This window comes from Ranitomeya imitator, chromosome 1 (genome assembly GCF_032444005.1).
Source record: "Ranitomeya imitator isolate aRanImi1 chromosome 1, aRanImi1.pri, whole genome shotgun sequence".
NCBI lineage: Eukaryota > Metazoa > Chordata > Amphibia > Anura > Dendrobatidae > Ranitomeya > Ranitomeya imitator.
The window spans coordinates 205,827,497-205,842,036 of NC_091282.1; positions in this window are offsets into that span (position 1 = coordinate 205,827,497).

Sequence of the window (14,540 nt, forward strand, 5' to 3'; positions counted from 1 at the left end):
TTTTTGCAATTCTGACCAGTGTCCCTTTATGAGGTAATAACTCGGGAACGCTTCAACGGATCCTAACGGCTCTGAGATTTTTTTTTCGTGACATATTGGGCTTCATGATAGTGGTAAATTTAGGTCAATATTTTTTCCTTTATTTGTGAAAAAAATGGAAATTTGGCTAAAGGTTGGAAAATTTCTCAATTTTCAAATTTTGAATTTTTATTCCGTTAAACCAGAGTTATGTGACAAAAAATAGTTAATAAATAACATTTCCCACATGTATACTTTACATCAGCACAATTTTGGAAACAAAATTTTTTTTTGCTAGGAAGTTATAAGGGTTAAAATTTGACCAGCGATTTCTCATTTTTCAACGAAATTTACAAAACCATTTTTTTTAGGGACCACCTCACATTTAAAGTCAGTTTGAGGGGTCTGTATGGCTGAAAATACCCAAAAGTGACACCATTCTAAAAACTGCACCCCTCAAGATACTCAAAACCACATTCAATAAGTTTATTAACCCTTCAGGTACTTCACAGCAGCAGAAGCAACATGGAAGGAAAAAAATGAACATTTAACTTTTTAGTCAGAAAAATGATGTTTTAGCAACAATTGTTTTATTTTCCCAAGGGTAAAAAGAGAAACTGGACACCAAACATTATTGTACTATTTGTCCTGAGTACGCCGATACCTCATATGTGGAGGGAAACCACTGTCTGGGCGCACGACAGGGCTCTGAAGGGAAGGAGCGCCATTTGACTTTTTCAATGAAAAATTGGCTCCAATCTTTAGCGGACACCATGTCGCGTTTGGAGAACCCCTGTGTGCCTAAACATTGGAGCTTCCCCACAAGTGACCCCATTTTGGAAACTAGACCCCCCAAGGAGCTTATCTAGATGCATAGTGAGCACTTTGAACACCCAGGTGCTTTACAAATTGATCCGTAAAAATGAAAAATTCTTTTTTTTTCACAAAAAATTTATTTTAGCCTCAATTTTTTCATTTTCACATGGGCAACAGGATAAAATGGATCCTAAAATGTGTTGGACAATTTCTCCTGAGTACACTGATACCTCATATGTGGTCACAAACCACTGTTTGTGCACACGGCAAGGCTCGGAAGGGAAGGAGCGCCATTTGACTTTTGAATTAAAAATTAGCTCCAATCGTTAGCGGACACCATGTCGCGTTTGGAGAGCCCCTGTGTGCCTAAACATTGGAGCTCCCCCACATGTGACCCCATTTTCGAAACTAGACCCCCCAAGGAACTTATGTAGATACATAGTAAACACTTTGAACCCCCAGGTGCTTCACAAATTGATCCGAAAAAAAGAAAAAGTACTTTTTTTTCACAAAAAATTTCATTTAGCCTCAATTGGTTCATTTCCACATGGGCAACAGGATAAAATGGATCATAAAATTTATTGGACAATTTCTTCTGAGTACACTGATACCTCACATGTGGGGGTAAACCACTGTTTGGGCACGCGGCAGGGGTCGGAAGGGAAGGAGTGCCATTTGACTTTTTGAATGAAAAATTAGCTCCAATCGTTAGCGGACACCATGTCGTGTTTGGAGAGGCCCTGTGTGCCTAAACATTGGAGCTCCCCCACATGTGATCCCATTTTGGAAACTAGACATCCCATGGATCTAATCTTGTTGTGCGATGACCACTTTAAACCCCCAAGTGCTTCATAGAAGTTTTTAAATTAAAAAATCATTTTTCTTTCCTCAAAAATTATTTTTTTAGCCTGCAATTTTTTATATTCACAAAAGTAACAGGGGAAATTGGACCCCAAAAGTTGTTGTACAGTTTGTCCTGAGTATGCTGATGCCCCATATGTGGGGGGGAACCACTGTTTTGGCACACGTCAGGGCTCAGAAGGGAAGTAGTGACTTTTGAAATGCAGACTTTGATGGAATGGTCTGCGGGCGTCACGTTGCGTTTGCAGAGCCCCCGATGTGCCTGAACAGTAGAAACTCCCCACAAGTGGCCACATTTTGGAAATTAGACCCCCCAAGGAACTTATCTAGATATGTGGTGAGCACTTTGAACCCTCAAGTGCTTCACAGAAGTTTACAACGCAGAGCCGTGAAAATAAAAAATCATTTTTCTTTCCTCAAAAAAGATGTTTTAGCAAGCAATTTTTTATTTTCACAAGGGTAACAGGAGAAATTGGATCCCAATATTGGCTGCCCAGTTTGTCGTGAGTACGCTGATACCCCATATGTGGGGTAAACTACTGTTTGGGTGCACGTCAGGGCTCGGAAGGGAAGTAGTGACGTTTTGAAATGCAGACTTTGATGGAATGGTCTGCGGGCGTCACGTTGCATTTGCAGAGCCCCTGATGTGCCTAAACAGTAGAAACCCCCCCCACAATTGACTGCATTTTGGAAACTAGACCCCCCAAGGAACTTATCTAGATGTGTGCTGAGAACTTTCAACCCCCAAGTGCTTCACAGAAGTTTATAACGCAGAGCCATGAAAATAAAACATAATTTTTCTTTCCTCAAAAATTATGTTTTAGCAAGCAATTTTTTTTCCGCAAGGGTAACAGGAGAAATTGGACCCTAATAGTTGTTGCCCAGTTTGTCCTGAGTATGCTGGTACCCCATATGTGGGGGTAAATCACTGTTTGGGTGCACGTCGGGGCTCGGAAGGGAGGGAGCACCATTTGACTTTTTGAACGCAAGATTGGCTGGAATCAATGGTGGCGCCATGTTGCATTCGGAGACCCCTGATGTGCCTAAACAGTGGAAACCCCTCAATTCTAACTTCAACACTAACCCCAACACACCCCTAACCCTTATCCCAACTGTAGCCATAACCCTATTCACAACCCTAACCCCAACACACCCCTAACCACAACCCTAACCCCAACACACCCGTAACCCTATTCCCAACCCTAACCCTAATCCCAACCCTAACCCTAATCCCAACCCTAACCACAACATTAACCCCAACACACCCTTAAACCTATCCATAACCCTAACCACAAGCCTAATCTTAACCCTATTTCCAACCCTAGCCCTAATTCCAACCCTAACTCTAATTCCAACCCTAACCCTAAGGCTATGTGCCCACGTTGTGGATTCGTGTGAGATTTTTCCGCACGATTTTTTAAAAATCCGCAGGTAAAAGGCACTGCGTTTTACCTGCAGATTTCCAGCGGATTTCCAGTGTTTTTTGTGCGGATTTCTCCTGCGGATTCCTATTGAGGAACAGGTGTAAAACGCTGCAGAATCCGCACAAAATTGACATGCTGCGGAAAATACAACGCAACGTTTCCGCACGGTATTTTCCGCACCATGGGCACAGCGGATTTGGTTTTCCATAGGTTTACATGGTACTGTAAACCTGATGGAAAACTGCTACGAATTTGCAGTGGCCAATCCGCTGCGGATTCACGGCCAATCCGCTGCGGATCCGCAGCCAAATCCGCACCGTGTGCACATACCCTAACCCTAGCCCTAACCCTAGCCCTAACCCTAGTTCTAACCCTAACCCTAGTGGAAAAAGAAAAAAAAATATTTTCTTTATTTTATTATTGGCCCTACCTATGGGGGTGATAAAGGGGGGGGTCATTTACTATTTTTTTTATTTTGATCACTGTGATAGGTGATCACAGTGATCAAAATATGCCTGGAACGAATCTGCCAGCCAGCAGATTCGGCGGGCGCACTGCGCAAGCGCCCGACATTTTGGAAGATGGCGGTGCCCAGGGAGAAGACGGACAGACAGCAGGAGGCCCGGTAAGTATAAAGGGGGGAGATCGGAGCACGGGGGGGGATCGGAGGATGGGGGTGGTATCGGACCATGGGGGGAGCGGGCAGGAGGACGGGAGAGCGGACAGGACGGCAGATGGGAGCGGAACACCGGACAGAGGACCGGGGAGGCGTGTTGTGAATTCTGTTATCGAACTCCCTCCTGTGGTCATGAATGGTACTTTGGCGAGTTCTGTCCATGGACTCCCTCTGGTGGCTGTGAGTGGAGCTGCTGCTTCTGAGGTTCCTTCCACAGGTGACGTAGTTTATTCTTTGGCTGGCTGCTCTATTTAACTCCACTCAGATCGTTACTCCATGCCAGCTGTCAATGTTCTTGTACTGGTTCAGTTCGCTCTTGGATCTTTCTGGTGACCTGTCTACTCCAGCAGAAGCTAAGTCCCTGCTAGTTAATTATTTGTTCATTGTTTTCTTGTCCAGCTTGCTATCATTATTTTGCCTTGCTAGCTGGAAGCTCTGGGATGCAGAGTGGCACCTCCGCACCGTGAGTCGGTGCGGAGGTCTTTTTGCACACTCTGCGTGGTCTTTTTGTAGTTTTTTGTGCTGACCGCAAAGATACCTTTCCTATCCTCAGTCTGTTTAGTAAGTCTGGCCTCCCTTTGCTGAAACCTGTTTCATTTCTGTGTTTGTGACTTTCATCTTAACTCACAGTCAATATATGTGGGAGGCTGCCTTTTCCTTTGGGGAATTTCTCTGAGGCAAGGTAGGCTTTATTTTCTATCTCTAGGGCTAGTTAGCTCTTAGCCTGTGAAGAGGCGTCTAGGCAGAGTTAGGTACGCTCCATGGCTATTTCTAGTTGTGTGATAGGATTAGGGGTTGCGGTCAGCAGAGCTCCCACTTCCTAGAGCTTGTTCTGTGTGAGTTTAACCATCAGGTCGTTCCGGGTGCTCCTAACCACCAGGTCCATAACAGAGGCGATCGGCAGCGGTGGGGGGGGGGGAGTACACCAGTGTTTCCAGCCAAGGCCGATGATATTGCAGCATCGGCCATGGCTGGATTGTAATATTTCACCAGTTTTTTAGGCGAAATATTACACTTTCAACAGCCAATCAGAGCGATCGTAGCCACGGGCTGAAGTACCACTCCCCCTGTCCCTGCAGATCGGGTGAAATTGGAGTTAACCCTTTCACCCGATCTGCAGGGATTGGCACCGACTTTCATGATGCCTACGTGGCGTCATGGGTCGGGAAGGGGTTAAGGAACGACTTGCACTCATCAACGCACACATGATTACAATTGTATACTAGCGCATGGCCGTGCGGTCATGCGAAGTTTATATAGCTGCAGCACGTTCAGGACCTTCCAATAAAGGGCCAATAGGAAGCTGCCACAGAAGTTTAGCACCTTCAGGACCTTCCTTGAGGACCAATGGGATCTGCTGCAGTATCTGGGCATGTGACCCTCAATCTCCAATGGGAGATCTTGCCCTGGGCATGCTCAGAAGGGGAAAAGCAGAACTTAGTCCGAAAGCGTCTGCTCGCCGCTGCCCAGCACTGACTTCAATGACAGAAGCAGGAAAAGCAGCAGTAACCCTATGAGACTGAGCAAAGCGCTGGGACCGACGTCTCTGCTGAGCAGACTCCACTGCGGCTGGAGAAGAATGGGAGACCGCAGCAGAGATGGTTCAAGATTCCCCCTGTGCAGAGGCGGGAACTCGACACCTAACATTACCCCCCCTAGGGCCCCCCTCCTTGGACCTTGCTACACTCGAAGGCAGCAATGAGCTGTGGAGCTCGAATGTGTTCAGCAGGCTTCCAGGACCTGTCCTCTGGGCCATAACCCTTCCAATCCACCAAATAGAAATTTTTGCCACGTACCACCTTGCACCCCAAAATAGCGTTCACCTCGTAATCATCTGTAGACGAACCCGATGTCCCGGCAGATGACTCGGAAAACCGAGACATGTATACGGGTTTCAAGAGGGACACATGAAAGGTGTCGGTGATACCCAAGCGTGGAGGAAGGGCCAGACGGTAGACCACAGGGTTAACCTGTTTGAGGACCTTGCAGGGACCCAAGTAGCGAGGTGCAAACTTAGTGGACTCAACACGCAGCCTGATGTTACGGGCAAAGAGCCACACCAAGTCGCCAGGAGCAAAGATCGGAGCATCGGCGGAGGACCTCATTCTCTCCTTGGAGGCCCGAATGGCATCCTGAGTGCGGTTCCAAATGTCCCGTGCCTCCACAGCCCAGTCTGCCACCCTGGAGTCAGCGGAAGACACGAGCATGGGCACAGGGACACTCAGATGCTGACCGTAATTTAGGAGGAACAGAGTCTGACCGGTGGAGTCGGCTACGGCATTGTTAAGCGCAAACTCTGCCCACGGTAGCAATGATGCCCAGTCATCCTGCCTGGCAGAAACAAAATGTCGTAAATATGTGACCAGGGTCTGGTTGGCCCTCTCTACCAACCCATTCGTCTCGGGATGATATGCCGCAGAGAAATTTAACTCAATACTGAGTAGACGACAAAGCTCTCTCCAGAATCGAATTGTCTGGCATACCGTGTAGGCGAAAGATATGTTTGATGAACAACACAGCCAGAGCCTGTGCAGAAGGTAGCCGTGGAAGAGGCACCAAGTGCACCATTTTGGAAAAATGGTCGGTGATCACCCAGATAATGGTGCAGTTACGAGACTTGGGTAAGCCCACCACAAAATCCATCCCGACCATCTCCCAGGGCCTGTCCGCCACCGGTATGGGGTACAGCAACCCAGCTGGCCGTTGCCGAGGAGACTTGTTCTTGGCGCAGGAGACACATACCCGAACATAGTCTGCGACGTCTCGAGCCATATGCGGCCACCAGTACGTACTCGCCAAGAGCTCAGATGTCCTCTTGGTCCCAAAGTGTCCACCCACCATGGACGAGAGAGCCCAAGAGAGAACCTCCGGTCGCAAATTAGATGGAACAAAAGTCTTGCCTGGGGGCACAGACTCTAGCAAAACCGGAGCCACCGTTCTCAGGCTCTCTGAAGGGACAATAAGCCGAGGCTCCTCCTCCTCCGATACTACTGAGCGAGAGAGAGCGTCTGCACGAACGTTCTTCTCCCCGGAAAGATAATGGAGGGTGAAATGGAACTGGGAGAAGAACAGGGACCATCTAGCCTGACGAGAATTCAGCCGCTGGGCTGTCGGCAAATACACCAAGCTCTTGTGGTCTGTGAACACCTGTAAGGGAAAGCAAGCTCCCTCCAGAAGATGTCTCCACTCTGAGAAAGCCAACTTCATAGCTGGCAACTCCCTGTCACCGATGGAATAATTCCTCTCCGCTGGTGAAAAGGTCTTAGAGTAGAAGAAGCAAGGATGCTTCCGACCTTGAGCATCATTTTGGAAGAGGACTGCTCCAGCACCAACGGATGAGGCATCCACCTCCATAATAAATGGTCTATCTACATCGGGGCGATGCAGGATGGGAGCGCTAGTGAAGTGTGACTTAATCAAGAGAAAGGACTTGGAGAACTCCTCCGACCACAACTTGGGATTTGCCCCCTTCTTGGTGAGGGCAACCAAGGGAGCTACAAAAGTTGAGAAGTGGGGAATGAACTGGCGATAATAATTAATGAACCCCATAAAGCGCTGCACCGCTTTGAGAGAATGGGGTTCCTGCCAGTCCATCACAGCCTGTAGCTTGGCAGGATCCATAGCCAATCCCTGGGCTGAGATGATATAGCCAAGGAAAGGCAAGGACTCCTGCACAAACACACACTTCTCCAACTTGGCATAGAGGGAGTTAGCCCGTAGGAGGTCGAAGACCCTGCAAACATCTCTCCGGTGGGAGTCTATATCTGGAGAGTAGATGAGAATATCATCCAGATAAACTACGACCGAGGTGGAAAGCATATCCCGGAAGATGTCATTTACAAAGTCTTGGAAAACGGCTGGGGCATTACAGAGCCCGAAGGGCATCACCAGATATTCATAGTGCCCATCCCTGGTGTTAAAAGCTGTCTTCCATTCGTCCCCCTCACGGATGTGAATCAGGTTGTAAGCACCCCGCAGATCTAATTTAGTAAATACGCTTGCTCCCCGTAGCCTATCAAAAAGCTCAGATATCAGGGGCAAAGGATACTTATTCTTAACGGTGATGGCGTTAAGACCCCTATAATCTATGCATGGACGTAGTTCCCCATTCTTCTTCTGCACGAAAAAGAACCCTGCCCCAGCAGGTGACACTGACTTCCTGATGAACCCTCTTGCCAGATTCTCTTGAATGTACTGAGACATAGCCTCTGTCTCCAAGAGAGATAACTTATAGACTCAACCCCGGGGAGGCTCAGCACCAGGCAAGAGATCAATAGGACAGTCATAGGGGCGATGGGGCGGAAGGGTCTCCGCCGCCTTTTTGGAGAACACGTCCGCATAGGACCAATATTGCTTGGGGAGAGAGGATAGATCTGCGGATACCTCTGTAGTAGCAACCTGAACACACTCCCTCTGACACCTACCCCCACAAGATTCACCCCATCTCAGAATTCTGCCTGAGGACCACTCGATATGAGGAGAGTGGTACCGGAGCCAAGGTATCCCCAACAGGACCTCATCAATTCCTTCAGGAATGACGAGCAGAGATATAATCTCCTGATGGGATGGTGACATGGACAGAGTAAAAGGGATGGTCTGGTGTGTTATCTGTGAGGGCAGTGTCGACCCATTCACCACTCGTACCGTTACTGGTTGAGCTAACATAACCAGGGGTACTGCGTGACGTTGGGCGAAGGCAGAAGACATAAAATTACCCTCCACCCCAGAATCCACGCAGAGCTCTACCGAGTGAGTGAATGAGCCTATTGTTATTGTCCCCTTAAAGGACAATTTGGAGGCAAACGTCACCATGTCTAGTGTACCTCCACCTACTACCACTAGACGCTGACGTTTCCTCGACCGCTGGGGACATCTGGTGGCAAGATGTCCTGACTGCTGGCAAACATGACAAACCTGGGGTGCATGAGCGGTCCGGGACTTAGATCCCGCACGTGACACTTCCATGGCCTCATGTGACTCAGGGGCCTGGACTGGAGATTCCAAAGGTTTGGCGAAGGTGGGAGCCAGCCGAAACCTCTGCCTACATTTGGCTCGCTCTAACCTCCGCTCCTGAAAACAGAGGTCAATACGAGTGGACACTGCTATTAACTCCTCCAGTGTGGCGGGAATCTCCCTAGTGGCCAGGGTGTCCTTCACGTGGTCAGTCAGCCCCCTCCAAAATATCGGAATGAGGGCTTTATCCGACCACTCCAGCTCAGATGCTAGGGTGCGGATGTGGACGGCAAAATGGCTGACGAAGGACGAGCCCTGAGTCAATGCCAACAGTTGGAGCGCCGTATCATGGGTGACACGAGGTCCTAAAAAGACCTGTTTCAGAGTGCTCAGGAACAACAAAGCACTCTGCACCACATGATCGCCACGATCCCACAGCGGCGTAGCCCACGCTAACGCCCTGTCTGACAGGAGAGACACAATAAATCCCACCCTGGCCCACTCTGTAGGGAAACGGAAGGCCAGAAGCTCGAGATGTATAGAGCACTGATTCACAAAACCCCTACAAGACTTACTATCACCAGAAAATTTTTCTGGCAGCGGGAGGCGAGATAGAGTCGGTACAGGGGTGGCAGTGGACAAGGTGGCTGCAGCCACGCTAGCAGTCTGAACAGCAACTGCGGTTACATCCACAGCTGAGGTTGTGCGCTCGCGAGCCGCCAACCTACCCTCCAACTGCTGGATGTACCGCAAGGATTGCTGTTTGTCCGTCATTACTAGCCAGACCCTGGCGCTAGTATAATGTTAGGGCTAGCAGAACGCACCAAATAATAAGATAGAATAAGGTGCGTTCGCAGCCCGGGGTCCACCGTGCAGAGATGGAACCTGCTGCCAAGTAATGACGGACTATATGGCGGTACAATGTGAATACACACACGGGTTAACTTCACCCTGTGTGAAGGAAGCAAACCCTGTTGCGTCACAGGGCCGCAGTACCGCACGTAACAAAACTAATAATTAAATAGCAGGAGAGTGCGAACTGTGCCGTACTGGCGGACGCCACTAACCACCAAGACTTGGGTTAAACAAGCACTCTAATGGCGCGTGGCGCCATACTGGCAGTCACAGCAGTAGGCGCTGTTTCGTGTGTTAACGCTGTGAGTTCAGCCGGGCGCTAGATTGCAGCCATACACCTTACGCGAACAGTCATACACAAGGGATGGGTTTTTTAAGGAATCACTTGCACTCATCAACACACACACGATTACAATTGTATATTAGCGCATAGCCGTGCGGTCATGCGAAGTTTATATAGCTGCAGCACGTTCAGGACCTTCCAATAAAGGACCAATGGGAAGCTGCCACAGAAGTTTAGCACCTTCAGGACCTTCCTGGAGGACCAATGGGATCTGCTGCAGTATCTGAGCATGTGACCCTCGATCTCCAACTGGAGATCTTGCCCTGGGCATGCTCAGAAGGGGAAAAGCAGGACTTAGTCCCAAAAGCGTCTGCTCGCCGCTGCCCAGCACTGACTTCAATGGCAGAAGCAGGAAAAGCAGCAGTAACACTATGCACAGAGTGAGACCGAGGAAGACGCTGGGACTGACGTCTCCGCTGAGCAGACTCCACTGCGGCTGGAGAAGTATGGGAGACCGCAGCAGAGATGGTTCGAGATTCCCCCTGTGCAGAGGCAGGAACTCGACACCTAACAGGCAGGAGATGAGGGCATGGACTAGGGTTTTTGCAGATTCTTGGTTTAGGAATGCACGGATCCGTGAAATATTTTTGAGTTGAAGGCGGCAGGAAGTGAAAAGGGCTGGGATATGCGGTTTGAAGGAGAGATCAAAGTCAAGGATTACCCCGAGACAGCGAGCTTGTGGGACTGGGGAGAGTGGGCAGCCGTTTACTATAATAGATAGGTTTTTTTGGGGGGTCGCGTGATATGGGGAAAGACGATGAATTCTGTTTTGTCCATGTTAAGTTTTATGTTAGCGAGAACTCTACAAAAGATTCGGTGAGACCGAGTCACAACAATTCTGGTAGCACCTATGAGGCCAGGAAGAAGCTGGTACAGTGCATTGACGGACATGACTCAGGAAGGCCTGATACATCTGCCACAGAAGGTCGACCTTCTTCAGCTGTGTCCCCTGCTACACCCGGACTTACACAGATTGAATCTTGTGGCCTGGTTACTGAGGCAGGGATTCTGAAAGCCAGAGGTCTCTCAGATGATGTAATATAGACTCTCCAGAAGTGTAGGAAAGCAGTAAACAACGTCATCTATTGCAAGGTTTGGAAAAAATTATCATCCTGGTGTTTCCCAAATATGCCCGATCCCTTCGATCCCAACATTGCACAAATTTTTTATTTTCTCCAGAGGGGACTGGATTTAGGACTCTCGCCTAGTACACTGAAGGATCAGATGTGAGCTCTTAGTTCCTACTTTGATCATGATTTAGCGGGTCATCGCTGGGTTAAACGTTTCATGACATCTGCAACTAGGATCCGTCCTAGGCTCCATAGCCTAACCCCTCCTTGGGATTTGAACCTAGTCCTAAATAGTCCAGCCCAGGATCCATTTGAACCTATATCAGCCATGAGTTTAAAAATCCTGACCCTTAAAAACTTTTTTTCTAGTGGCAATCACTACCGCTAGGCGTATAGGAGAGCTGCGGGCCCTATCAATATAGGAGCCATATTTAACCATAACTATGGATAGCATAATCCTTAAGTTAGACCCCTCCTTTATGCCTAAAGTAGTCTCAGACTTCCATAGAGGTCAGGATATAATTTTACCCTCATTCTGCCCAAGTACCTCTAATCCGAAGGAAGAAGCATTTCACACCCTGGATGTCCGCAGGGTGGTTCTCTTTTACCGCCAACAGACTGAAGATTGGAGAATAGACCAAAACCTATTTGTCCAGTTTGCAGGACAGAATAAAGGCAAGAAGGCGGCCAAGAATACAAACGCTAACTGGATCAAACAAGGCATTTGTCTAGCGTATTCATCAGAGAATCTTTCACCTCCGGCATTGCTGAAGGTCAACTCCACTCGTTCAGTCTCAACTTCTTGGGCAGAGAGAAGGAACGCGTCATCTGAGCAGATATGCAGAGCCGCAACCTGGTCGTCAGTCCATACATTCACCAGGCACTACAGACTAAATTTCAATAGGGACCTATCGCTTGGCAGATTTGTTTTGCAGGCAGTTGACCCTCCCTAAGAAATTAGTTGTTGGCATTATTCCGATACTGCTGTTGTGGAAGGTGACTGGAGAAAATAGAGTTAGTCTTACCGGTAATTCGGTTTCTAGGAACCTTTCATGACAGCACTAATTTCCCTCCCTATCTGATATTCTTACTGGATGATTCCTGCACTTGAGTGGTAACTATCCATGCTTCTGTGTCAAGAAAATACACTGGTGGTTGCAGGAAGGGGAGGGGTATTTAACCTCTTTGTTTCCTGTCCCCTATTAGGGCGGGGAGACATCCTCCGATACTGCTGTCGTGGAAGGTTCCTAGAAACCGAATTACCGGTAAGACTGATTCTATTTTCCTTCCCCCCTGCAAGAGGAGGTGCGGCCTCGGCAGTTCTGGACCCGGTGCTTCAGCAGCAGTTGCAGCCTAGTTCTCCCTTCTACACATGCATGTGGAGGGCAATGTTTGCCTGTCTGTTCCAATCCCTTAGAACAGCTACTGGAGCCCCGTGCACAGTAAAGAAAAACCTACAATGGGCATGTGAGCATATGTGCTGAACCATGGGGCAATGGAAGAAGGTGACCTGATCTGATAAGTAATTCTCTCTTTTACACCATGAGAATGGCAAGCTGCGTGTGCGCCTCTCACCTGCAGAAAACATGGCACTAGGATGCACTATGGGAAAATGACTAACCTGTGAAGACAGTATGATGAGTTGGGCAATGTTCTGCTTTAAAATATTGAACCCTGGAAACATACATAATATCTTCTTCTTCTAGCTCAAGAAAGTAATATTCATTAATGCTTTGTACAATACACCAGCAGAGGTGTAATTCAGACTTAAAGGGAATCGATCACCAGGTTTTTGCCACCATATCGGAGATGTAACACTTACTGGGCTGCTTGAGGTAGTTTTGATAAATTCACTGTTTTATCAACAGGACATTATCACTGGAGGACTAGTAGACCTGCTGCCATTTAGTCCTTCATATTCATGGCTGGGTTTAACCTCATCTTCATTATTGGCTGGTAGCTTTCTGCCTATGCACAGCGTATACAGAAAGATGCCAATTAGTGGTGTGATCAGGGTTAATCAGAACTTAACATTCCGAGAGCAGGTAAAACAGCGATTTTGTCAAATTCACGATAGCCCAGTAAGTGACATATTGATGCAATCATGGTCTCTGCCCCTATATCATGCAGCTCTTAGATGGTTAAGCAAACATCTGGTAACAGGTTTCCTTTAACTCCTGCTTTCAGTGAAACATCAGTAATATTTTTTGGACAAAGTCTAATAGTCATTATGGTGATAGAAATTGCCATTAGTATTTTTCCACTTGTAATACTTTCCCTTTCCATAAGAAAATAGAGTCAGAACAATTATAAGCCAATTTATCAAAATAGTCTCTAATTTTATTTTTTCTATACACAGGTTTCCTACCCAAATGAGCATACACTGAAGAGCAAAAGGGTAACAATGTTTTGAATTTCTGACTTTCAGGCTCCATATCTCACCATATCTCTCTTAGAAAGTGAGACTTCCATCATTTCATGGACAATTTGAACCAGTGACCTTTCGCTTGGGATTAAACCTAGTAACACATAGCGCTATTAGGGAATGTGAGAACAGGTTCAGAAAAAGATTTTTCCACCACTACATAGTAACATAGTAACATAGTTAGTAAGGCTGAAAAAAGACATTTGTCCATCCAGTTCAGCCTATATTCCATCATAATAAATCCCCAGATCTACGTCCTTCTACAGAACCTAATAATTGTATGATACAATATTGTTCTGCTCCAGGAAGACATCCAGGCCTCTCTTGAACCCCTCGACTGAGTTCGCCATCACCACCTCCTCAGGCAAGCAATTCCAGATTCTCACTGCCCTAACAGTAAAGAATCCTCTTCTATGTTGGTGGAAAAACCTTCTCTCCTCCAGATGCAAAGAATGCCCCCTTGTGCCCGTCACCTTCCTTGGTATAAACAGATCCTCAGCGAGATATTTGTATTGTCCCCTTATATACTTATACATGGTTATTAGATCGCCCCTCAGTCGTCTTTTTTCTAGACTAAATAATCCTAATTTCGCTAATCTATCTGGGTATTGTAGTTCTCCCGTCCCCTTTATTAATTTTGTTGCCCTCCTTTGTACTCTCTCTAGTTCCATTATATCCTTCCTGAGCACCGGTGCCCAAAACTGGACACAGTACTCCATGTGCGGTCTAACTAGGGATTTGTACAGAGGCAGTATAATGCTCTCATCATGTGTATCCAGACCTCTTTTAATGCACCCCATTATCCTGTTTGCCTTTGCAGCTGCTGCCTGGCATTGGCTGCTCCAGGTAAGTTTATCATTAACTAGGATCCCCAAGTCCTTCTCCCTGTCAGATTTACCCAGTGGTTTCCCATTCAGTGTGTAATGGTGATATTGATTCCTTCTTCCCATGTGTATAACCTTACATTTATCATTGTTAAACCTCATCTGCCACCTTTCAGCCCAAGTTTCCAACTTATCCAGATCCATCTGTAGCAGAATACTATCTTCTCTTGTATTAACTGCTTTACATAGTTTTGTATCATCTGCAAATATCGATA